The sequence below is a fragment of the Aedes albopictus genome, chromosome 1 (genome assembly GCF_035046485.1).
Source record: "Aedes albopictus strain Foshan chromosome 1, AalbF5, whole genome shotgun sequence".
Lineage (NCBI taxonomy): Eukaryota > Metazoa > Arthropoda > Insecta > Diptera > Culicidae > Aedes > Aedes albopictus.
Genome location: NC_085136.1, coordinates 302,562,164 through 302,588,054, shown reverse-complemented (window position 1 = coordinate 302,588,054; position 25,891 = coordinate 302,562,164). Strand labels below are relative to the sequence as shown.

General features: G+C 41.9%; 1 protein-coding gene across 2 annotated transcripts in view; it reads left to right on the top strand.

Annotated features, from left to right (window-relative positions):
* The first annotated feature begins 10,010 nt into the window (after window positions 1-10,010).
* Window positions 10,011-25,891, top strand: part of LOC115253904 (glutamyl aminopeptidase) — a 31,288-nt gene continuing 15,407 nt past the window's right edge. The window contains exon 1 of one of the 2 annotated variants that reach the window (XM_029874353.2): window positions 10,011-10,203. The gene's annotated coding sequence lies outside the window, so the exon portion shown is untranslated. Of the gene's footprint in view, window positions 10,430-25,891 lie in introns of both variants that reach the window. The other variant, XM_062847053.1, reaches the window with a different exon arrangement.

The following is a 25,891-nucleotide window of genomic DNA, read 5'->3' as shown; positions in this document are numbered from 1 at the left end:
TGCCACAGCTGTGACAAAGCCTGCTCTCAGCTTAGTGTTCTATGAACATTTCTACAGTTATTAACCGAGACCTTCCTCTGCCAATAGGCTAATTCGGATGACCCCCAATTGTAGGGGCGCTTGGTGAGATACATAAAAAAGTCAATTTTTTGTCGTCAAATTTTACTCATTTTTTGCTATAGAAGTTGCGGAGTCACTCTTTTCATAGGGTTCTCGTTCCTGCCACCAGATGCGGAGAGATCGTTAGCTTCCGTTAGATTTGCCTATGGCCATTTTGTATGTGTATATAGCGTGGCAAGTACGAAGATACTCTATGCCGACAGGATTCTCTGCAGAATCCGGACAAGATTCTCTGCAGAATCCCTACAGGATTATCTGAAGAATCCCGACAGAATTATCTGCAGAATCCCGACAGGATTCGCCTCAGAATCTCGAGAGGATCCTCTGCAGAATCCCGAAAAGATACTCTGCAGTATCCTGAGAGGATTTTCTGCAGAAGACACTCTGCAGAATCCCGAGAGGATTCTCTTTACATACAATCCCGAGAGGATTCTCTGCACAATCCCGAGAGAATTCTCTGCATAATCCCGAGAAGATTCTCTACAGGATCCCGAGAAGATTTTCTACAAAATTCCGACAGGATTCTCTGCACAATCCCGAGAGAATTCTCTGCATAATCCCGAGAGGATTCTCTACAAAATTCCGAGAGGATTCACTGCAGAATCCCGAGAGGATTCTCTGCAGAATCCCGAGAGGATTCTCTGCAGAATCCCGAGAGGATTCTTTGCAGAATCCCGAGAGGATTCTCTGCAGAATCCCGAGAGGATTCTCTGCAGAATCCCGAGAGGATTCTCTGCAGAATCCCGAGAGGATTCTCTGCAAAATCCCGAAGAAAGGGTTATCTGCAGAATCCCGAGAGGATTCTCTGCAGAATCCCGGGAGGATTCTCTGTAGAATCCCAAGAAGATACTTTGCAGAATCCCGAGAGGATTCTCTGCAGAATCCCGAGGGGATTCTCTGCAGAATCCCGAGAGAATTCTCTGCAAAATCCCTAAAGGATTATCTGCAGAATCCCGAGAGGATTCTCTGCAGAATCCCGGGAGGATTCTCTGTAGAATCTCAAGAAGATACTTTGTAGAACCCCGGGAGAATTATCTCCAGAATACCGGGAGGATTTTCTGCAGAATCCCGAGAGGATTCTCTTGAGAATGCCGAGAGGATTCTCTGCAGAATCCCGAGAGGATCTCTGAGGTGCTCTCGTAGAGTCCGAAAGTACAACGGTCCGAGATTCGTTCACAAGTCTGCACGATTGTAGCTCCTTTTACATACCTTGATTGTAGCAATGCAGTCCGCATTCCAGGCCCGTTGCCATAGGCGAGGCCTCGTGGCTTACAATGGGAATTTTGTTGACGTAAGATCAAGCCACTACTGGTTCGAGGTACGCAAAACTACCGGTATCGTACCAGGTAGTTGGTTCCTTTCCAGGGCCCGCACGCCTCTCTCTCTCTTCTTGGCGTAACGTCCTCATTGGGACAATGCCTGCTTCTCAGCTTAGTGTTCTATGAGCACTTCCACAGTTATTAACTGAGAGCTTGCTCTGCCAATGACCATTTTGCATGCGTATATCGTGTGGCAGGCACGAAGATACTCTATGCCCAAGGAAGTCTAGCAAATTTCCTTTACAAAAAGATCCTGGACCAACCGGGAATCGAACCCGTCACCCTCAGCATGGTCATGCTGAATACCCGTGCGTTTACCGCCTCGGCTATATGGGCCCGCACGCCCTTACTATCAGAAGTACCAGTGGTTGCCTCCCATACTTCAGTAGTAGCGAAGCTACTGATGAAGTCTTGAAAGCGCTTGAGCTGATTATAAAATCCTCACTTTGGAGAGAATCTGTATGTGCTTAAATACTGAATTCTTTTCCATGAAAAACGGTATCGTCGAGACGAGACCCAGACCGCTGTGAAATACAGTGCTCAAACAACCTTGGGGTCCCAAGTAACACTTTTGTCACAGAAGAGTCACGGCAACGCAGATTTTGGTTACACAGAAGTTACTATGACTTACTTCTAGCAAGTATGTATTTCTCTAGTGTACACAGCATTTTCTTTTTTCTCACTCACTTTCGTAAACAAACACGAGAAAGAGAAAGACGAATGAGGGGGCACTTGCGGGTACCTCGCTCTTTCTTGTGTTTATCGAAGAGAATGAGCGTGAAAAAAGAAACGGCTGCGTACGCTAGTGATCACTCGCACGCGTTTATCACTCGAAAACTCACCCACTCGAATCCCACCCTTCAGGGTTGTCGGGCTAGGGAACCTGTAGGGTATCGCGCTACTTGGGCGGTGGTTTTCTTCGTCTGTTATTTTCGTCTGTTTTCCACTGTAACTCGGTCAATTTTGAACCGATTGACTTGAAATTTTGTACACGGGTAGATACTATACCTATCTCACCGCATTCCAAGAATTGTGTCAATTGGTTCAAGATTGACTGAGTTATAGTGGAAAACAGACGAATATAGAAGCCACCGCCCAAGTAGCGCGATTCCCTATATCATGTCGAAGGCATTGGATAGGTCTCATGAGATTCTATCTACACGTACTTTTCCCAAAACGATGATCAAGCCCGGAAAGGAACCTAACCGAACATTAGCCGCACCGGAATACATGTTGTTATGGGTGGATTCGTCCATACTTTTCCAGTTCTGTTGAACGGCGATAGTTAACCATCCCCTCGAATGTTTTCCCCATGAAAACAAATAAAGTTCTTTGTAGGGTATTGGTTCCCTTATTAAGCATGTGGCTCCCATTTTCATCCTACGAAAAACAAAGGATTGAAGCGCTGTTTGTTTTGTTTCTTATTTTTGTATTTTTTGTTAGGAGTGAGCACCCATGAAAACAAAAAGAACGGAATCAATCGGTGCCGTAATCGCTTGTTTTCGAATAGGATGAATATGGGAGCGTGAGATTACTGATGGCACATGTACCCTATATAACCTTCCATCGGCGTCTTATCCTTTCCCTGTTTGGGGATAGGCATAATTAACGCTTCTTTGCATTCATCAGGAATACCTGCAGTATGCCATACCCTGGTCATGGAATCAAAGAGTCGAAAAAAGGTTAATTTCCTAAAAATAGGATACCCGATATCATCATACCAGTGTCATAGCTGAGGGTCCTGTTGAGCAGTGCTGAAAATGTCATTTCTACATATCTAGAATCACCTACAGCTCTTTTTTTTTGTTTTTTTTACCCTTCTTACACCCATAAGAAGGGTATAAATATCGCTCGAAAAACCGACTTTCGATCCGAGGCCCGGAGGGCCGAGTCTCATATACCAATGAACTCAGCTCGACGAACTGAGCAAATGTCTGTATGTGTGTGTGTGTATGTGTGTATGTGCGTTACAAAAAAAAGTCACGCACGTTTCTCAGCCGTCTGTCAACCGATTTGAGTTCTCTTGGAAGCAAATGAAAGCTACTACATCCAAGTAGAACGCTATTGATTTTTTTTCGATTGGACGTTTGGTTACCGAGATATCTCTCGAAGAGTACTTATGAGTCATACATCTAAACTAAATAAGATTTTTGACCAAGTGTATCATAATAAATATTTCGGCCGTTTGTCAATCGATTTGGGTTCTCTTGGCACCAGATAAAAGCTACAGCATCCTAGTAGATCGCCCAGAAATTTTATTTCGATTGGACATTTGGTTATAGAGATATCTTTCGAAGAGTACTTAGGATTTATACTACTAAACCTTTTGAGATTTTTGACCAAGTGTATCATAATAAATATCTCAGCCGTCTGTCAACCGATTTCGGTTCTCCTGGCACCAAATGAAAGCTACAACATTCTAGTACATCCCTGTACAATTTCATTAGGATTGGACATAGGGTTACCGAGATATCTTTCAAAGAGTACTTGGGAGTAATACAGTTTAACTTTTTGAAAGATTTTTGACTAAGGGTACCATAATAAATATCTCAGCCGTCTGTCAATCGATTTGGGTTCTCTAAGCACCAAATGAAAGCTACAATATCTTTGTAAAAGGCCCTGAAATTTTATTTCGATTCGACATTTGATTACTGAGACATCTTTCGAAGAGTATTTCAAAAAATTCTTTTTTTATTATTATATTCACTTGGTATCTTGCATTAGTTTTTTACCAGTCTATGGGAACTTATTTATCAATAAATAATGCTGACCTCATACAAAGTGTATACTAGCAGGTTATTGTTTTCAACAAAATTATAAATAACAAATCATAAATACACAGGAATTCTATGAAAACTATCAATATGTTAAATGAAAGCTTTAAATTTATATATTGTGGGAAAAATGCAAGAACTGGACTGCCAAAATAACTAGCTAATGCCAAAACTGATTAACTTAGTAGATATATCATTTTTGTCCTTTCTACACCATAACCATGAATACCAAGTACCAATACCAAGAGCTAATTGATTCGACTGATTAGGAGATATTAGACAAAGTGTATCTCGCTGATTTTCTTACCCATTTGTTAATCGATTCAAGATCTTTTTGTAAGCTATTTTTTTTAAATTTCACACAAGATTCTAGAAGGTGTCCGGCATTTCTGGTAGTTTAGTCCATGGTATTTTGGAAACCAATCCACTAGATGCAGAATCCACAATATTTTCTAGAACTTTTGAAATAAATAAACTTACAAAATAAATATGTTAAATACAAATAATACAACAATAATTTTAATAAGTGTAAGAAGGGTTCTGTTCACCATAGGTGGATTAAATCGGGTTTTTTTTATTAAAGTGTATTTTAACTTAAAGCTAATTCTACACTTAAAAACCTACAGCTCCTTTCAGACGCTCCACCAGAACATATGGTATATGAGAAGCTTGTGCGGCTAGACCCGTTCCACAAGAAAGTCGCGAATCCGGTCTATGTGTATCTTCAATATTTAAGGTAAATGTCATCGACTAAATTCGAAAAATGTCAATTGATATTTATCATGAACTAGCTGTCCCCGGCAAACTTTGTCTTGCCTACTGCGTTTTTTGACGTTCAAGTCCAACTTCGTTCACATAATGATTTTGGAACCATCCCGGAAGGATTCAGGAATCGTTTGGAAGAATTATGGCACCATTCCAGAAGGATTCAGCAATTATCGCAAAAAAGACTTTGTAGCTAAGGTCTGTATCCGCAATAATCCGGACACAGAAACACGGCTGTCACTCTGCAATTGATCGATAAAATTGGCCAAAATTTTCACTGGAAACTCTTTGGTGTATGTTTATTATTTGAGCAAAATTTGATGTAAATCGGTGCTGTACTTTTTGTTGTAGTAATGTAACAGTAAACGTACGCAAATGAATGTTGTACAAGCACCTGGTTTAGCATATCAGCGCTGTAACTTTTGGAATTGGCAAAGAAAATGGTTAAAACTTTGAACACAAACCTTTCAATATACATCTACTGCATCGGCAAAATTTCCAAAAAAAAATCGATGCGCTATCAACAATTTTATAGTCAAAACACGTATTGGGACTAATTGTGGTTTTAGCCCTTTAGACAGCAATTAGTGAGCACCTCTTATTGTACTGTTGAAAGTACTATTCCAATAATCATGAAATTTTGCGGACATAATATATACATGATTAACTAACTTCTGTGAAAATTTCATTAAAATTGGCAGAGGTATTCGATAGTTATGAATAGGCATATATAGCATATGAAAAATACGGAAAATATTCGCAAATACTCACCCACATCAGCAGTGATAGCTTTCCAACTAGTTGATTAAAATTGATGAAATTTTGCAAGAAAGAGTATGAATGTATATCATAACTGCTCACGAAGCTTCATCATTATCCTATCTGTACTTTGGACTGCAGTGGAAAAGAACCATCAGTCATGCAGATGAAAATTGGTCATGATTGTACAAAATGCTTGAAAGCACCTATTTTTGTTTTTGAGCTAGAATTAAAAGTATCGCACCGATCTTCATCAAATTTTGCTCAAATAATAAACATACACCAAAAAGTTTCCAGTGAAAATTTTGGCCAATTTTATCGATCCATTGCAGAGTTACAGCCGTGTTTCTATGTCCGGATTATTGCGGATATAGACCTTATTCCAGTAGAATTCTGGAAATATCCCAGAAGGGTAGAGGAAGAAACACAAAAGTATTCTGGAGTCTTCCCAGAAAAAAAAAACATCTCAGAACGATCAAAAGGATTCAAAAACCATTTCAGAAAGATTCTGGGTCCTAGAACCATACCAGGAAGATTTTGGAACAATCCATGAATTCTTGAACTACCCCAAAGGATTCTGGAACTATCTCAGAAAAAACTAATAATCATCCCAGAAGGATTCTGGTACCATCGGCAATGGGATTCAGGATCCATTCAGAAAGCTTCACGAACCATTCCATAAGGATTCTGGAAAAATCCCAGGGGCATTCATAAACCAGAAGGCATCCGAAAACATCTCGGAAAGATGCTGGAAGTAATCAACATGGCTTTGGAACATACTAAGATGGAGTCTAATACCATCGCAAAAACATTTATTAGCGACTCCAGATGGATTGTGGCTTATCTTGGAAGGAAGAATCAATAATTCTTCAGCGAATTCTCTTAAGGATTTCTCCTAAGACTTTTTAGTGGATTCTTTCGGGGATTCCTCAATGGATTTCTCTCGCTTTTTACAGATGTTCATCATAAATTCATCCAAAAGTGCCTGGGGAACTCCTTCAAGCGTTCTTCGGAAATTAATCACAAATTCATGCAGAAGTTCCTCGGGAATCCCTCAATAAGTGCCTCAGGAATTCGACCAGAACTCCCACAGGAGTTCCTCGAAAATGCCTTCAGGAGTTCTTCATATTTTTTTTCTGGAGTTGCTCCGCAATTCCCCCAAAAGTTACTAGGGAATTCTTCCAGGTGTTCCTCAAGAATTGCTTAAGAATTCCTCCAGGAGTTCCTCGGAAATTTCTCCAGGAGTTCTTCAGAAATTCTTTCAGGAGTTGCTTTGGAATTCTTCCAGGAGTTATTCGGGAATTCTTCCAAGGAGTCCTAAGGAATTCACGCAGAAATCTACCGGGAGTCCATTAAGGCGTCTTTCTGAATTCCACACAAATTCATCCGTAAGTTTTCGGAAATTCCTCCAGGTGTTCCTCAGATATTGCACTAGCTGTTCACCGGGAATTCTTCAAGAAGTTCCTCGGAAAATCGTCCAGGAAATCCTCAAAAATCTGCCCAGAAGGTCTTCAATTTTTTTATCCTGAGGAACAGCTCTACGAATGCCTCACGAATTTATCCAAAAGTTCTCGGGAAATTTTCCAGGAGTTTGTCGGGAATTTCCCCAGAAGTTCCTCAAAAATTCGCCCAGAAATTCCTCAAGAATTCCTGCAGGAAATCCTCTCCAGGAGTTCCTAGGGAATTCCTACAGAAGTTTCTCAGGAATTCAACCAGAAGTTTCCCCCGAAATGCCTCCAGCAGTATTTTGGGAATTTCTCTAGGACTTTTTCGAGAATTCTTCGAAAAATCATACAGAAGTTATTAGGAAATTCCTCCAGAAATTCCTCTAGTACTGCTTCGGAAATTCCTCCAGGAGTTCTTCGGAAATTCCTCCAGAAGTTTCTCGAAAATTCTTCGAGTAATTCACGAACCATTCCTTCAGGAGTTCTTTAGGATTTTTTCTAAGAATTCTTTAGGAGTACATCAACAAGTTTCTCGGGAATCCCTCCAGGAGTTCCAAGGAAATTCCTCCGGGAGATCTTCGAGAATTCCACCAGGTGTTCCTCGGGAATTGCTCCAGTAGTTCCTCGGAAATTCTTCCAGAAGTTTTTCAAGAATCCTTCCAGAAGTTTATCGAAAATTTCTTAAGGATTTTCTGGGAAACTCCTCCAGGAGTTCCTCAGCAATTTATCTAAAGGTTCCTCGGGAATTCTTCCAATCATTCCACGGGAATTCCTTCAGAAGTTCCTCAAGAATTTCTCCAAGAATTTCTCGGTAATCTCTTCAAGAGTTCCTCAGAAATACCTTCAAGGTTCTTCGAGATTTTATCTTGGAGTTCATCGGAAATTTCTCCGGAAGTTTCTTAGGAATTTCCCCAGGTGTTCTTCGAGAATTTCTCCACAAACTCCTCGGGAATTCATCCAGGAACCCTTCTGAGATTACTCCAGCAGTATCTTCAGAGCTCTTCCGGGAAATTCTCGGAAATACCTCCAAGAGTTCCTAGAGGTTTCCCCTGGGAGTTTATCGAAAATTTCCTCAGGAGTTCCCCGGAAATTCCTCTAGGACTTACATAGGATTTTCACCAGGAGTTACTCCAGAACTTCCTCGTCAATTCCTCCAGGACTTCCACGTGAAGTCCTACAGGAGTTCCTCGGGAATACTTTCAGGACAACCTCAGGAAAATACCAAGGAAGAATTTACGAGGAACTCCTGGTGAAATTCGCGAAGAACTCCTGGAGAAACTCCTGGAGGAAGAATTTCAGAGGAGCTGCTGGAAGAATTCCTGAGTAACTCCTGGAAAAGTTTCTGAGAAACTCATGAAGGTGTTCCTGAACAACATCTTAAGGAAGTTCCGAGGAACTCCTGGAAGAATTTCTGAGAAACTCCAGGGATTCTTCCAGGGACTTCTCCAGGGATTCCTCCAGTGATTTATAAAGGAATTATTCCATCGACTCCTCCTGCAATTCGTCCAAGGATTTCTCCAGGAATTACTGTTGAAATTCGTCTAGGAATTCCTCCATGAATTCCTTCATGATTTTTTTTTGCTGTTGTCTCTGCCAGCGGCAACAATGTATGTTACCAGTCGGAAGAGCGGAAACCCATTATGCCAACCGCCAATATTCATGCTTCTTCATTCTAGCCCTGTTATCGTTTTGATGGTTAGAACGGTGAAACGAAAATGTTAAAAGAATGTCATTTGGTGATTTTCCAATTACACTGGCCCTAGTAAGAAATGCTTATCGACGATCTCGTTCTGTTTCCATAACTAACCAATATCTTGGAACTGAAAAGGTCATGACCATTTGTGACGTTTTCCAACCCTGGTTGTGATTAGAAAGGCTGGGATTGGAACCCATGATCATTTGCTGATATAGCGAAAGTGTAGCTAAATCCTGACATCAACTAAAACCGATAAAACTGTTCACATTTGCTATCAATACCGATATGGCCCACTCTATTATACTTCGGATACGCTAGAATGCACTGTTGTAGTTATTTTTCATTGCTTTGTGTAAATACGTATAACAAACATCGGTAGTTAACTTGTCTCGATTTGCTTGCCGTTCCACTTAGAAAGATCAAACTTCATTATCACTTATTTATCACACATGTGGAAGGCAAACAGTGCGGATCGAGATGACAAATCCGAAGGTGTGATACCTACGTGAAACCTATGGGAAATGAGAGTTCAGCAACAAAAATGATCTAACAAATTAAGTAATGAAATTCGCCAAAATGTGTCAACAACCGCCCCTTTGATATTGCTGTTTAGTTTGTCGGGCGTCTAGAAAGGATACAAAGGCGAAGTAATTGGTATTTCTAAGATATTGAATTGACAAAGTACTGAAATAGTTAGCGTGAAATTCAATTAATTCTTTTAACTAATTGATAAGCAGCCCATTTGTATGATTTTTCGTCATTCATGAATATATGCTAAATCTGTATAGAAATGATTAACCGCATTCTATCATGAATCGATCGCGACCTCTTGTGCCTCCATATTCACACTATCCAGCCATCGAACCGGTCAAAGTTTGCAGCACTAATTTCCCACCATCAAACGACGTATCAACGCGTCTGCCTCCAAAAATTCAGCCAACTCATCTCGCATCCGATTCTCAGCCGGAGAGAACTACTTCCAACCGCAGCACGATCAGCAAAAATCGGCGTCAATATTTGTTTGGTATCCACACCAACCAACATCCAACCAGCAGCAAAGAAGCGCACTACGACCCCATCAAATAGCAACTCAGTGGCAGTGGCAGTCACCGACTGAGCTGAGCGTCGATCGGTCGACGAGCCCTCACGGCCACGGACGGAGAGTTCAAATGTGGTGACGATCGACCGCCACAGCAGTATCGAACTGGACTCGAGCGCGATCGTATCGTTTTTTGGCGCGTTGTTTTACATATAGTGTATGGTGCGATTCGTCGTTGCACGTGTTACGACGACGACTGTTTTTTACATCCATCAACATCAACAAAGTAATGCGAGAAGAAGGCTATTCAATTTAGTGAATGTATCCTCTTTCGGTGATCCATGGATGCTTTGTGAGGAAATAATTAGGATTACACTGCTGATCGGAAGCAAATTTGGCGAAGAACACCAGAAAGCACTGTGAAGTGAGCGGAGTGAACGAATTGCTGAAAACCGCATCAGAAACCGCACCACAAAACAGTGGTGCAACATTGTGATAACGAAGAAGAGAAGGTTCAATTGTGATGGCAGAAAAAGTGGGCAGCAAGTTGGCAAGCTGTGTTTGTAGTTTGGACGAAGTTTTATTTTTCTCTGTTTTTGGGGGATTGGATGTGAAGAAGAGACCCCGGAACCGGTTTATTTTGCACATTTTAGGTGGCTTTTTTCTCTGTTTTTTTTTGTCTTCTTTCCTTTGCGCTGGATATGGCATTTCTCCGATCTACATTTGGGAGTCTTACACCGTGGGAAACAGGGAATGGGACAGGACTTTCGAAAATTCTATGCAAATTTTGTTATGGTAATGGTATTGACCCGAAGCAGATATTTTATTTCTGGCACATTCATAAATTGGACATAAAATGGTTCATTTCTCCAGAGACGGCTCAATTTTCGAATTTATTCATTGGCATGAACATTATTCCTCTTTCTTGTCTGGCTGCTGTTTTTATAGATTTGATAAGAAAGTTATGAGTTCGGAAAAGGAACAGGATATTTTTAAAACTTGTTTGGTTGCCATGAACGCAGTGCGTTTCAAAGGGCTTCTAGGGGAGTTTCAGAACAGATAGGGTAAGTGTGCCCATCGTTGTGGTATTAAGGTAAATTCATTTTAAAAACAATGATCGTACCATCTAATGAAGGGTTGCAAAACGTTAGTTGGTAGTTTTCTATCCAAATTTGCTTGAAAAAATATAAAAACTATCGTTTCTCTCTGTTTTCGATCATGAATCGCTTACCACAACATTAGGCACACTGTTCCTATTATGGAGGTAAAATTTAATTTTGGTTCCTATTGTTGCGGTATCCCATTGAAATCATATGGGATACCGCAACATTAGGAACACTACCGCAACAATAGGAACACAGCAGCAATAAATTTAAGGAAATTATTTTTTAAAATAGGTTTTTGGGCAAATATTAAGCACACAAATGGTGCAATCTCATAATTTAAGCATAATACATCTATTAAAAATGCCTTTTGGAAACATTTCAGTCGAAAAAGTGCTCAATTGCCACTACCGCAACATTAAGTACCACCACAACGAAGGGAACAATTACCCTACTGGGGATTCAACGAGGATCTATGAGGATTTCAAACACTTCAAACAAGGACTTTCAGGGTTATTTCAAGAGGTTTCATCGAGTTTCAGGAAGATCTTCAAGAACGTTTAAGGGCATTTTAAGGGGCGATTACGAAGGTTTCATAGAGTTTTACGGACATTTCGAGGGTTTTCATAAAGATCTTAGAGGACATTTCAAATGGTTTCAGAGGATCTCAGGGCGTTTCCAAGGGGCTTTGAGGTTTTAGACCGGTTTCAGGGTAGTTCTAAGAGGTTTTAAGGAAGTCTTGGGGAGTTTGAAGTTTCAAAAGTTTTTTTTATCATTATTAACGGGATTGTTAACGTGAGTTTAGTTCGTATCGGAACCCACGGCTTTACTTTCCTTTGAAGGAAGAAACCACATTCGGTGAATTTTTCAGGAGTGGGATTCGATCCCAGATCCTCGGCGTGTTCTAACCATCTCAATCACCAGGTCCACTCCCCATGTTTCAAAAGGCTTAAGGGGGTTTCAGATTGATTTAAGGAGATTTCAGGGATGTATCTGTGAGATTCAGGGGAGCTTCAGAGGTTTCAAGGAGATTCCATTTAAGGAGTTTTCAGAAATGTTTACATTTAGGGACGTATCAGTACGTGTCAGAGCGTTTCACGTAGGTTAAAAGAGTTTCAGAGTGTTTGAGTGCGTTCCAGGGGGTTTTAGAGGGGCCCAGGATCTGAAATCTCCAAAAAGTCCCCGAAACCTTTTGTCAGGGATGGGAACACTCACTTGGAAAGAGTTACACTCACTTGCCATTTTCTAATCTCAGAAGCATGCCATCAAAAAACAGTGTATGGAGCACTTTTATATTTTGGTTTTATCTAAAACTTTCCCGAATAAAGTATGGGTCGCACACGCATACCAAAGTCGTGACAGAACGTTGAAGGCGAGTCTCCACGAGGTGAGTGAATTTACATTCACCTCGTGGAGACTCGCCTTCAAAGCCCTCTCACGACTTTGGTATGCGTGTGCGACTCTTGCTTTATTCGGGAAAGTTTTAGATAAAACCAAAAGGTAAAAGTGCTCCATACACTGTTTTTTGATAGCATGATTCTGAGCTAAGAAAACATCAAGTGAGTGTAACTCTTTCCAAGTGAGTGTAACTCTTTCCAAGTGAGTGTTCCCATCCCTGTCTCTTGTAACCCTCTATAACGTCTCTAAAGTTTCTCTTGAAATAACCTAGAATCCTCTGGATGTTCCTAAAGCTCCCAGAAATGCCCATGAAACACCATGGAACATACCTGAATACACTTCTCACTCGCGGTAAGAAAAACATAATGGCTTTTGTTCGCTACCTAGCGAATTCTATCATATCTATCATTTCATTATCCACTTTGATCTCTACTCCCTTATACTATGAGTAGAAAGAGACCGATATAACCACAAAATCATCAAGGCTTACTTTTCTTCACTAAACAAAAGCTACCTAGACTAATTCAAACTCTCCATCTCCCGTCGTAGACTGTTGTCCAAAGACGATTTTCAAAATTGGTATGGATTGTAGACTTTGACCAGAGACCCCACCCCGACTTCGACGGGCTTTTCGGAGCCGTATAAAGTTGATCATCAATATTGCTTCTTTTTCCGATCAGCCTAGATAGCTGTGTAGCGGTTAGTCGTACTGGCTAAGAATAGCACTACGGGCCGTCTGTTCCAGTGGTTGGAGGTCAGGTGACCCCTAATGCATGGTGTTATGCTTACCGTGCCTAGGTATAAATCTAACCGCAAATGGAGCCTGTGGAGTACCAGGACGGCCTTCACAGTGTTTTGCCCTTACTGCTGTCCTGAGTGTAGAATTAGCAACTAGTTAAAATACACAAAATAAAAACCTTACTGCTGTTCTTTGTTGTGCTGTGATTGTCATTTCATTTTTTTTCTTTAGTACCGTCGTGCGGGGTGTCATTGGGCCAAAGTGGGGTGACATTGGGCCACTATTCCGTACATTTAGAGTACGACGGGAATGCATTTTGTGTGCTAAACTACAAGAATACATAATTCTAAGATATTTGACATCCACCGTCAAGTTCTCTGACTTATATTGAATCCGTAGGATCGATGGACCAATGTTACCCTCTAGGCCCAATGTCACCCCTAACGACGGTATTATATCAAATTCAAGATAAAACTGAATCAAAAATATTTCTCCATAAAAAAATACACGGACATCAGCCAGATGCTGTACAGACTGAACGAAACTTAACACTAGACAACGAACACGACATACATTACGAGCACCATTACGAGGAAGAAACATTACTTGCGAAAAGTTTCATCACTCGGAGCGGAAATCGAACCCTCACCCCATAGCATGGTACGGTTATACGCTTGGTGACGCTAACTACACGACTACGAGGCTCCCTACACGGTTCCTGGCTGCCGTCACTCGGTCACATCTGGTACTCTACAAGTCACGCTCCACCTGATCCGCCCATCGTGCTCTCTGCACTCCACGCCTTCTTGTGCCAACCGCATCTGTCGTGAACAAAAACTTTGCAGGGTTGTTGTCCGGAATTCTTGCAACATGCCCTACCCATCGTATCCTTCCGGCTTTGGCCACCTTCTGGATGCTAGGTTCGCCATACAGTGCAGCGAGCTCATGGTTCATCCTTCCCCGCCATACACCGATCTTCTGCATACCGCCGAAGATCATCCTAAGCACGAGCCACTCGAAAACTCCGAGTGCTTACAGGTCCTCCTCGAGCATAGCCCATGTCTCGTGTCCGTAGAGGACCACCGGTCTTATTAACGTTTAGTACATGGTGCATTTGGAGCGTGGGTGAATCTTTTTAGACCTCAGCTTCTTCTGGAGCCCGTAGTAGGCCCGACTTTAGCTGATGATGAGCCTTCGATTCTCACGACTCACGTTGTTGTCAGCTGTCAGTATGGATCCGAGGTAGACGAATTCCTGCACCACCTCGAAGGTATCCTCGTCTATGGTCCACTGCACGAATATATTCTGGCCTGCTTACTCTCACACGAAATTTGACGTTTGAGCGGTGTCGGCACCGCTCAAACATCAAATATCCCTTGAGAGTAAGCAGGCCAGCATAAATTCGTGCAGTGGACCATAGTAACATTACTACCTTGATGGACCCGATCGTGTTCGGTTCCGCCTGCCAGCATGTACTTTGTTTTTTAGGCATTTACCACCAATCTGACCTTTGCTGCTTCGCGTTTCAAGTACATAGGTGTACAGCTCTGCCACCGTTTCAAATGTTCTGGCGACAATGTCCATTTCATCCGTAAAGCATAGCATAGCATAGCATGAATACTTGCACAAATCTTGGGGGGAGTTGCAAAGTTGAATATATCCATTGACATTGCTGAATGTCCATTTCATCCGTAATTGTGTGCTTGACCGGATTTTGGGAAAATCGTTTCCCGGCTGTTGAGCCTGGCTAGTCGCATTACACTTTCCAGAGCGATGTTGAAGAGTAGGCATGAGAGTCCATCACCTTGTCGCAGTCCCCGGCGAGATTCGAATGAACCGGATAGTTCATCCGAAACCCTTACGCAGTTTTGCACACCGTCCATCGTTGCTTATTCAGTCTAGTCAGCTTCCCAGGAGAGCCGTTTTCGTCCATGATTTTCCATAGCTCTACGCGGTCGATACTGTCGTATGCCGCTTTGAAGTCGATGAACAGGTGATGCGTTGGGACCTGGTTTTCACGGCATTTCTGGAGGATTTGCCGTACGGTGAAGATCTGGTCCATTGTCGACCGGCCGTCGATAAAGCCGGCTTGATAACTTCCCACAAACTCATTCGTTTTAGGTGACAGACGACGGGAGATGATCTGGGATAGCTCTTTGTAGGCAGCATTCAAAATGGTGATCGTTCTGAAGTTCTCACATTCCAAATGGTCGCCTTTCTTGTGAATGGGGCAGATTACCCCTTCCTTCCACTCCTCCGGCAGCTGTTCAGTTTCCCAGATCCTGACTATCAGCCGATGCAGACAGGTGGCCAACTTTTCTGGGCCCATCTTGATGAGTTCAGCTGCGATACCATCCTTACCAGCTCCTATGTTGGTTTTAAGCTGGTAAATGACATGGTTAACTTCATTCGGCGTGGGAGTGGGTTCGTTTCCGTCCTCTGCTGCATTGGCGTAGTCGTTCCCGTGCCTACGTCTTCCACGCCATTGAGGTGCTCGTCGAAGTGCTGCTTCCTCCTTTTGATCACCGCACGCCCGTCCGTCAAAAGGCCTCCATCCTTTTTTTTTACTTATTCGTTTATTTGGGAGGCTCGGGCGCCACATGGGCATAACTGAGCCGAAATCTTTTGTTTTTACATTGATTTTACATTTTATAATTTATTACTGCCTTAATACTATGTTAGTTTGGGAAGCCGTTTCTACTCGTTTCTGAGTTATTGACATAAAAACAACCGAAAAATCAGCATTTTAGATCCCGAAGGAAACCTACCCTATTTTGTTCAATAACTCAAAAACGAGTAGAGATATCGCAATTCTAAGCACATTTTTGGCCCTTTAGGGTCCTAAAATCACCGGTTTTAGTAGAATAGCATTTTCGTCAAAAAAAAAATCATGTTTTTTTGGTCCCATACCATTTTTGACAACTTAAGGCCCCTTGAGGGACCACTTAGCCTTGAGATATGGACTTCAAATTTTGACACGATCATTTCTTAGCCAAAACGATCATTTTCCACTAACGAACTTATAACATTTCCAATTTTTGCAAAATAAGGGACGGCCTAATGGTCATGTTCTTGGAGGCGGCGAAATCGATGAGGCGTAGGCCATTTTCGTTCGTCAGCTGGTGGGCGCTAAATTTTCTAATCGTCGGTATGAATTCCTCCTCCTGGCCTACCTGAACGTTTAGATCCCCTATGATGATCTTGACGTCGTGGTTTGGGCAGCGGTCGTACTCGCGTTCGAGCTGCGCGTAAAATGCGTCCTTGTCATCATCAGTGCTTCCGGAGTGAGGGCTGGGCACGTTTATTATGCCAATGTTGAAGAATCGTCCCTTGATCCTCAACCTGCACAGCACATTCTTACGTCGATCGGCCACCAACCGATCACGCACCTCTCCATGTCGCCCATGTCGGCGAAGTGCCGTCCATCAATCAGAACGTGGTCGATTTGCGATTCCGTCTGCTGTGGTGATCTCCAGGTGTAACGATAAGGGAGGTTGTGTTGAAAAAAAAAGGAGATACGTAAGTTCATATTTTTGGAGGCGGTGAAATCAATAAGTCGTAGGCCGTTTTCGTTCGTCAGCTGGTGGTCGCAGAACTTTCCAATCGTCAGTCTGAATTCCTCCGCCTGGCCTTTCTGTGAAGTCATTGACTATGATGATCTTGACTTCGTGGCTTGGGCAGCGGTCGTACTCGCGTTCGAGCTACGTGTAGATTGTAATCTGTGCACGTTGGTTATGTTAAAGTTTAAGCATCAGTCCTTGATCGTCAACATGCATATTCTTTCGTAGATCGACCACCAACCAATTACGAGCCACTCACGATAAAACTGTTCCCATCTTGCGTGTGTTGCCTTAGCTCTGGTAGATGGTATGTTTACCTCTAAACGTTCGCACCATGGATCCTGGTCAGCGCTATGTTGCCGTACCTACTATCCTTCAGTAGATCGGCGATTATGTGAGCAGTGTAACTCACCGCCGAGAAAATCATGCATGAGTTGCCTCGCGATTTCACTCATTGTTTTTAGGATTATATGATAGAACAAAAGCAAATATAGCGTACAATAACACTGAATGCCGTTCAAATTGATTTGGATTCGTTTTACAAGCGAATGAGATTTCGGCGCTTGACTCGTGAGAGCGAGATTTTGCATGAAAATCTCGCGCGTGAGAAAATGATTCCGAATCGCGTGCGAGTTTGCTCACGCAGGAGCGGTTCATGAGTCTCCTTTGAGTGTGATTTTACCAACACTGTATGTGAGTGATCTTGTACCGACTTTTCGAACCCTCTAAGCAGAATACCCTCTTCGAATGAGTGTAATCAGTTTCGTTCCTTTTAATTCCGCCCTATATTGCTGATCCTTTGACAGATACGCGTATTTCGACTACCACTTGTAATCTTCCTCAGTGCCAGTTATCCACTGATTATGTGAGTGCTTCCAAGCTGAGAGATCGACAGTTCCATGTTGCTTGCATGTACTGAGTTTCCACTCGCCAGTCCTGTTTCGTTGCTGGGGTCGTTTCCGTTGGTCTCGGCTCGCAAGGTCAAACACCAACCCCCAATTTCCGGAAGACTATTGCACACTGTTGATCTTAAAGTGCTTCCCTGGCACTCGTATTTCGACCAGCCGCCCCTAAGAGCCGTTCCTCTAGGAAAACAGACGCTTAGACTACCAGGAAGCAAGCTTAGGTTACCTTCCGTGTCAGCCTACGACTAAAGTTCAAAGGTTGTTTACACGATCCTCCCTATGGTTGCTTGCAGTTTTCGGCCGAATACAAGTTGCTGGGCAGAGGCTATTGATATCAATGGGATCTGAATTATTGCTGGTTGCTTTCAAAGATGGATTTTTGATGCACTTCAGCTATCACACTATTTTTGTGCTCGGTCACGGTTGCCGACATCAACATGTTGAATTCCACATTTCACAAACTTCTTCCATGAGAAGAAACGCACAAATCTGCAAAACTGGCTGCCCGGCTCCGACTCTGGGTGAGAAAAAAGAGAGAAAGTCTAATCGGAGAGTTGTAACATGGATGAGAATCAAAACAAAAGCGGGGAAGAATCAGGCGAATCACACACCACGTGCTAATCTTTGACATTTGTCGACGTCAAACTGCTGTCAGACAGCCCGATTGCACTTATCGTCACACTTTCAACCATCACACTTTCATACTGTGCAGTCCAATTTGGTGCGAACTGTGCAATACGCAACTACTCAGCCTGTACCGTGCCAGGAGATCTGTAATAAGCTTCTTTAATAACCCCTACAGAAACTGAATTCGCAGAAACTATTCGTATTGGGAATTTCATTCAAGCTATTCTGCGAGTCGTGTTAGGTGAGACTGACGGTTTAATACCAATCAAATGGGAGCGAGTCGACTTTTGTCACCTCATTCGAGGCGTCTCACCTCACACGACTCGCAGAATAAGCCTGATTGGCGTCCTCGGGCTTGCTGCAGGATATATGAATGGTTATGGTCAATTACAAACAAAGTTCCCACATGATGAGTATGTGGGGGTTCTCTTGGCACACTAAGCTGAAGAGCTGGATTTGTCCCAGTTGGAGGATTACAACAAGAAGATGATGTTCTCTAGGATTAAATCTGTCACACGAGAGTTTAACAACATTGTAAAATGTTGTTGCTACATATGCATCAAATGACTTTCGATCTACAGAGCATTTAAATTCCATCGAAACCACAACCCAATTGATTTTATCGCCAATTTCACCAAATAAATCACGTCCCCTGTCGAAACAAAACAACCATTCCATTGTCTTTTGGGACACTCATCGGATCGTTAAGTAACCAAATTCAAGTTTCAAGTTGTGCACCCAGCCAGCGGCAGACTTGAATCAACTCTCCACTCGAAAAGAAGCTCGAGCGAGCAGTCATCTTGGCTGAATAAGAGTTGAATTACAGCAGCTCCCAACGAGGGACGCATACACGTGAGCTTATTTGCCAAACATTGCACCACAAGGTTAAACGACGCGCGTAGCGTGGTAGGCAAATGCGCCGCTATCGAAGCGCAAAATTTGCTATAGCATTATTACCTGAGTAGGGGAATGTGATTCAAAATGCCATTTGTCTTCATTTTCTATTATGAACGTTTATATTTTTGATACATTCAAAGCGATAACAATAACGAATATTTACTGAACATAACATGTAATGCATTTACATAGTTTTTAGAAGAAGTATGTAAATTGGACATACACATTCACTCGTCTTTATAACTTCGCCCAATCTTTAGAAACAAAGGGTTAATAACACAATAATAATCAGGAATCATTACGAGCAAGCTAAAAATCCGAGATTGTCAAATTATAAAATATAGTTCCCAATTTTCATAATTACAATAGTCTGGCTCTGACAAGGATTTCTTATGAAAACATATCTTGACACAATCAACCACTGATTATGATCACAGAGTACTTCTTTCGGAAATGATTTTAGGTGCTTTTACCCCATGTGTGCATTTTGAACTACGCCCCTATACTTAGGAGCACCTCTTTCGGAATCGAATTACTTCACCGTGATCGTCGCGCAATAAGTAAAACCTACGATCTTCTGAATTCTTGGAAAACGCAAAACGTGCGCAAAACTCGGTGCAAGGTCTCTGCCGTCGATCATCGCTCTGTCGATGTGCAATGCTTTAATTTAATTCTGATAAAGTCCGAGAGCTAATTGTCGATTCCTATCACGCTATCTCTAGGCGCGATACCAAAGTGCGTCGTCGTCATCACCTACTCGTATTCGATTCAGCAACGACGGCCTGCCCTCGGCCAGATTTGCGGTCTAATGTCGGTCAAATGGTAGGCCACGGGCGAACCGCGAACATTTTCAATGGCAAGAGTCGGTGTAGTTAGACCCACTGACTGGTGATAGGGAATGATCGTACTGATCGTACTGACTAAGAAGCAGAACAAAAGGAAAAGTGATCGTTTTGATTGTACGTGCAGCAACCTGCGTTCGATGACACGCGGGTTTTTGTCCGTCGTCGTTACTCGTTACCATTACCACCTGTCCGGTTCAGGGTATTTTTAGGCTAAGGTGGACGTGATTATTGGAAGCGGCAGCAGTGCGTGGGTGTTAGCACTTGGTGAAATTTCCTAAATTGGTTTCAATGGTGATGAGTCATTGCAGATACTGGACGAATTCAGGTGTCTCATCAACAATAATTGTGGTTTGTCAATCGGTCGTTACGCTAGCTTGGGTAATGATTTGCCGCTTTGAATTGATATTCCAAAGCTAGGTAAGCCGCGGAGATATCTATCGTTGCTTGTCAACCATATATGATCACCCTTATGGTATGACTGTTGTATGATCTAAGTACGTGTTCGCCATTCTAATAGTTTTCCGGAATCTACATTAACTCAGAAGACGCTGCAAAATATCTCAGCTGTTTAATGGAAAACATGAGAAGCCCAAGTCTTTCAAAATAAATTGTATTAAAGGCGAAACTGGAAGCATTTCCTCACTTTTTGGTTTTGATTTTTTATTAAACAACGAAACAATATTTTTAAAATCGAGTTTCGTACACAGTTAGAGGAAGGATCAAGGTATCTCCTGATTAATTTTCAGGAGGAAAATGTTTTTCATTTTTGAGGAAATCTGTTTTGAATAAAATTTCAAAAAAATATGGTTTTTGAAAAATTGGTAAAATTTTTACTCCTGAAAAAAATCCAGTAGATAGCTCGATCCTTCCTCTAATTGTGTATGAAAACCGATTTTGAAAATATAGCTTCGCAACTTAATAGAAAATCAAAAACCAAAAAAAATGAGGAAATGCGTCTAGTTTTGCCTTAAGACAACGTGATTTGACATGGCGGAACATTCCTAGCCCTACTAACAATCGCAAGCCACAAACAAGCATGCATGCTGAATTATTACTTTATAATAGTAATGATAGCTGAACTAAAATTATGCACAATACTGTACAAAAAAAAAATGCTTTTACTTATCTGTATTAACAATGATAAGGTACACCGAGGCAAGTTTGAAACGAGTGGGGTAAGATGAAATAGCGGGTTGTGGTGATGTTATTCCATCATGATAAACTGTTTGAATGTAATACCTAACACTAGACCTAACACATAGTTTTGAATCAAACGATCTTGCTCCATCACCCGTTTCAAGTCACCCCGGTGTACCTTAATTTAAAACACTGTTCAAGAGTTCAATTAGATTTCTATTGGACTTGCAGAAATCCTCTGAAAATAGTTTAACAAAAGCTTTTTCTGCTTCTTATTAAGCTTATGTAAAAACTAGCACATGTTACTGTATAATTTGTTTTTTTTTTAACAAGCCAGTCAAATAAGCGCTGTCGTTTCATCATACTTCGACTCAGAGTACAGGATGAAAAACACGTGTTTTTTTACAGAACAGCAGCTGAATTAATGTGTTGTTCAGTTGTTAACCATATTGTTCGGTGCTAATTCACCACTGCTGCATAGCAGTCAAAATGTGATCCTTATTCGATTCCTAAACCATCCAAATCTACATTTACGTTTGTTGTTTTCAAATGACATTCAACACGAGATAGGATACCCTTATTGACCCATAGGTCATCGAACACATCTCTAGAACATGTTGTTCTACTGTTTATATTTTCTGAATTTCTCGATGGATTGTCCGAATCAGTCCTTACAAAATACACCACGGATGATTTTCAATTGCTTTAATTTTTTTTTTATAAAAGTACGTTTATTGTCGAAATTGTTTAGTAAAAATTATACAAATAATCATTTAAACTACGACTTGGAAAGCAAAATTTAGTTCATCAGTATCTACTCTACCATTGCAATTATCAATGAAAGTGATATAAACAACTAAGTGCTTCAAAACAGTTGATTTCTTTCTCGCCGAAAGTCGCTCAAGCGCTGGTCGCATTAGTTCCCCACTGTCGAAAACACGCCGTCCTACTGGAAATATCGCCGCCAGTTTCTGCTGCAGCAGACGGGTCGCTTCATTCACTCTGGGGCAGTCGAAGAATTTGTGCTGTACGGTTTCTACTGCTGCCGCACAATGCGTACACTGATCTCCGTCGGTTCGTCGCATCCTAGACAAAAGCCGCCGGTGCGGTATCTTTTGGTTGACCCAAATGTAGAGTGTGCTCCTTTCCACGGATGAAAGAGCACGCGCCGAAATGTTCTTCCACACTTGCCTCCAGTTGGTGTTGGGGTTTTCTACTTCCACTTTCGGTCTGTCCGTTCTCTCGATCAAGAAGCGGTTTATTAGATCGGCGGAGGGGTGTTGGCGGATTTGGAAAGGGAGAGTGGGATAGTTGTTCAGGATAGTTTTTAAGCAAGGAAGATCGGCGATATCGTTTGCTCTAGGGGGATTGGCTTGGTGAAGTAGGGAGCTATAATGAGGAAGGGATTCGATCTCGTGCATATGACGGTTGACTAGTAAGGCCTGACATTTGAAGGCCGGCAGGTGCAGTTTTACTCCACCGTCCTCTCTGTTGCGTGCCAACTGCTGCATGGGGACAGTCGCAGCCATTCCTCGGAAAAGGTATCTCCGCATGGTTGCCGTTACTTTCGCAAGATGTGCTGCTGATGGTGCCAACTGAGCACCAATGTACCACATTTTAGAACATAGGAAGGTATTCAGCAAAGTAACTTTTTGTTGAAGCGTTAAGTTTCGCATGGAATGTAGCCAAACTTGCCGAGAAAAGTTGGTTACCAGGGTGTCCCAGTTTAGCGACACCATTTCTCGCACTGAGTTTGAGAATATTACTCCTAGGATTCTCATAGTAGCATCTGTCCGAAGCCATGGAACGACCAACGGATTGGTTTTTAATCGCTCTTAATTGTACCAATACTTGAAAATCTGTAAAATGTTTGTTATGTCAACGTACTGCAAACAATTTTGACGACCTCATTGAAGTCATGCCTTGACTTCAGAGAACCGTAGATTGATTACAATGAGAGTTATTTGCACGCGGAAAATAGCGGTTAGCTCCAGAAATCATTACTACACCGAACAGGAGTAAGTAAATTCCTCGAATACATTCCTGAGTAGCCGGTATGTATGAGCTGTAAATAAACTGTAATCATATGTTTTACCTATGTGGAACCTCTGTACACTACAAAAACACATATTCTATCATGCGTCAGTAAAAAGGTCTCTCGAAACTATTCCTAGGAAAATTTGATGATCTAATCGAAGTCATGCATTGACTTCAGAAAGCCATAAATGGACAATAATGAAAGTTATTTGCAAATGCTGGAGAATCTGCAGAAGGTGCTCAAGGAGATCTCATTCCTAATTCCAAAGAAGATTCTGGAGGAAGTTCAGCAGAAGTTCTTGCAGGAGTTCAAGAACGAGGTCATTCATGAATTCCAGAAGAAACGCCTGCAGGAATCCCTGGAAGAACTGCTGTTGGAATCCTAGGATAAACTCTGGAATTCCTGAAGAAATTCCAGGAGGAATTTCAAAAGGTTCTCTTGGGTATAAACCGAAATCAATTCCTTATGGAATTCAAATTCTTGGCGAAATTCTTGAAGGAATCCTCGTAGAAACTTCAAAAGGAATTTAAAAAGGCACTGCTGATTAAAGCACTGAAGGGGTTACGGCTTTATGGATGAAAAGGTCTGAGCCAGTAAAAAGAGAGAGAAGCAGTTACTTAGCAAATCCCTGAAGGTTTTTCAGATGATATCCAAGGGGTCAGTAACTCTTTTAAATATCATCGAATTGCAAGATTTAAACTGTACTAGAGAAATCTCAGAAGGAATATCTTGCAAAACTAAGTGGTGGAGCTTGTAATAAAAATCCCAAAAGAACTCCGAATGAATACCCGAAGCAACTCCTGCCTGATTTCCCGGATAAAATTTTGGAGTAATTTCAAGATGTAAAACCCAAGAAATATTGTTGGAGAAACTCCAGAAGGAATCTCTTAAGTAATCTCTTCAGAACTTTTGCATTACTATAAGGATTTCAGGAGATCCAAGAAGAAACTCTTACAGAAATCCATGTAGGAATCACTGAAGACACTCCAAGAAAAATGCCCGGAGATCTTCTTGGAGAAATTGCTCGGGGAGAAAATAATCATTTTTTGCTGGGATTCCTCCAGGAATTGCTTCTGTTAGCCTTCGTGGATTTCTACAGGAATATAATCTTCTTCTTCTTCTTTATGGCTCGACGTCCCCGCTGGGACTTGGCCTGCCTCGCTTCAACTTAGTGTTCTTTGAGCACTTCCACAGTTATGAATTGAAGGACGTTCTTTGCCTGCCATTGCATGATTTTCTATATATTGTGAGGCAAGTACAATGATACACTATGCCCAGGGAGTCGAGAAAATTTTCCCGACCAGAACGGGAATCGAACCCGCCATCTCCGGACTGGCGATCCATAGCCTTAACCACTAGGCTAACTGGAGATCCTAGGAATATAATCTGGAATCTAGAATTCTTGCACTAATTCTTCAATGAATTATTCCAGCATTCTTTTTACGAATTTCTTTAGGGATGCCTCTAGGGGTTTCTTCATATATTACTCAAGGGATTTATCCGGGAATCTCTTTAGAGGTTTCTACAGATATTACTTACGGGGTTCCTTCAGGAGTTCCTGTAGGGTTTCGTCCAGTGATTCCTCGGGTAATTTCTCCGTGAATTCTCCAAACTACTCCAAAATGTTCAACCAAGAATTTCTTCAATGATTCCTCCTTGAGATTTTTACTCGATAGAGTAACCTCTGTAAGGATTCTTCCACAGAGATACATAAAAAAAAAGAAATTTCTCTATGAATTTCATTAAGAATAGACCGTTTCGCTTCCTGCTAACAGCACAGTGTAAATCAATTTGTCGTTCAATACCGACAAGTTATGTTCTGCAACCAAACGAACTATGCCGCACCATCTTCAGAGTAATCAACACGTAATCTATCACGCCTGGCATCCACGTACCAATGTGTGAACCCTTTGCCAAAAGCTATGTCACAACAACACTCCGAAATTCACATGAACTTGTTGCAGATTCAGCGAATTTCACGATCTGTTGACAAGAAGCGATTGCAATCATCACTTCCCTCCCCATATCCCATAGGCGAAACTACCGGGGGTGCTAGGGGTGCCAGGAACCCCCTAGAATTTGTATGCATTGGTTTCTTAAGTCAGAGTAGCTGGTCGTGCAATACTGGAGTAGCATCTATACAGGTTGTCGATGATTCAATTTCAATTTCATTTCTTCATCCTCAACCTGCAAATTCTATCTTTGATCGGGCTAGATTTATAAAATTTACTATAGAAAGTTCAAAATGCATCGTTTTTAAGAAATGTTGTGAGACTCAACCTTCTTAATGGACAAGGATGGGAACTCACTTGCTGTTTTCTCAGTTCAGAAGCGTGCATTCAAGAAACGATATTTGCCTTGTGGTGTTGTCTATAAGTTTGCCGAATAGAGTAGGGGTCGCACACGCATACCAAAGTTGTGACGGAGCTGCAAAGGCAACTCTCCACGAGGTGGATGTGAAGTACACTCACCTCGTTGAGAGTCGCTTCCACAGCTCTGTCACGACTTTGGTATGCATGTGCGACCTCTACTCTATTCGGCAAAATTTTTGACAAAATCACAAGGTAAAAGTCGTCCATACATCGTTTCTTGATTGCACGCTTCTGAGCTGAGAAAATAGCAAGTGAGTGTAACTCTTTGCAAGTGAGTGTTCCCATCCCTGCTAATGGATCACGTTGAGAACAGCTCGCTGACGTAGTGTACGATTTGGGCCAAAAATGACCCT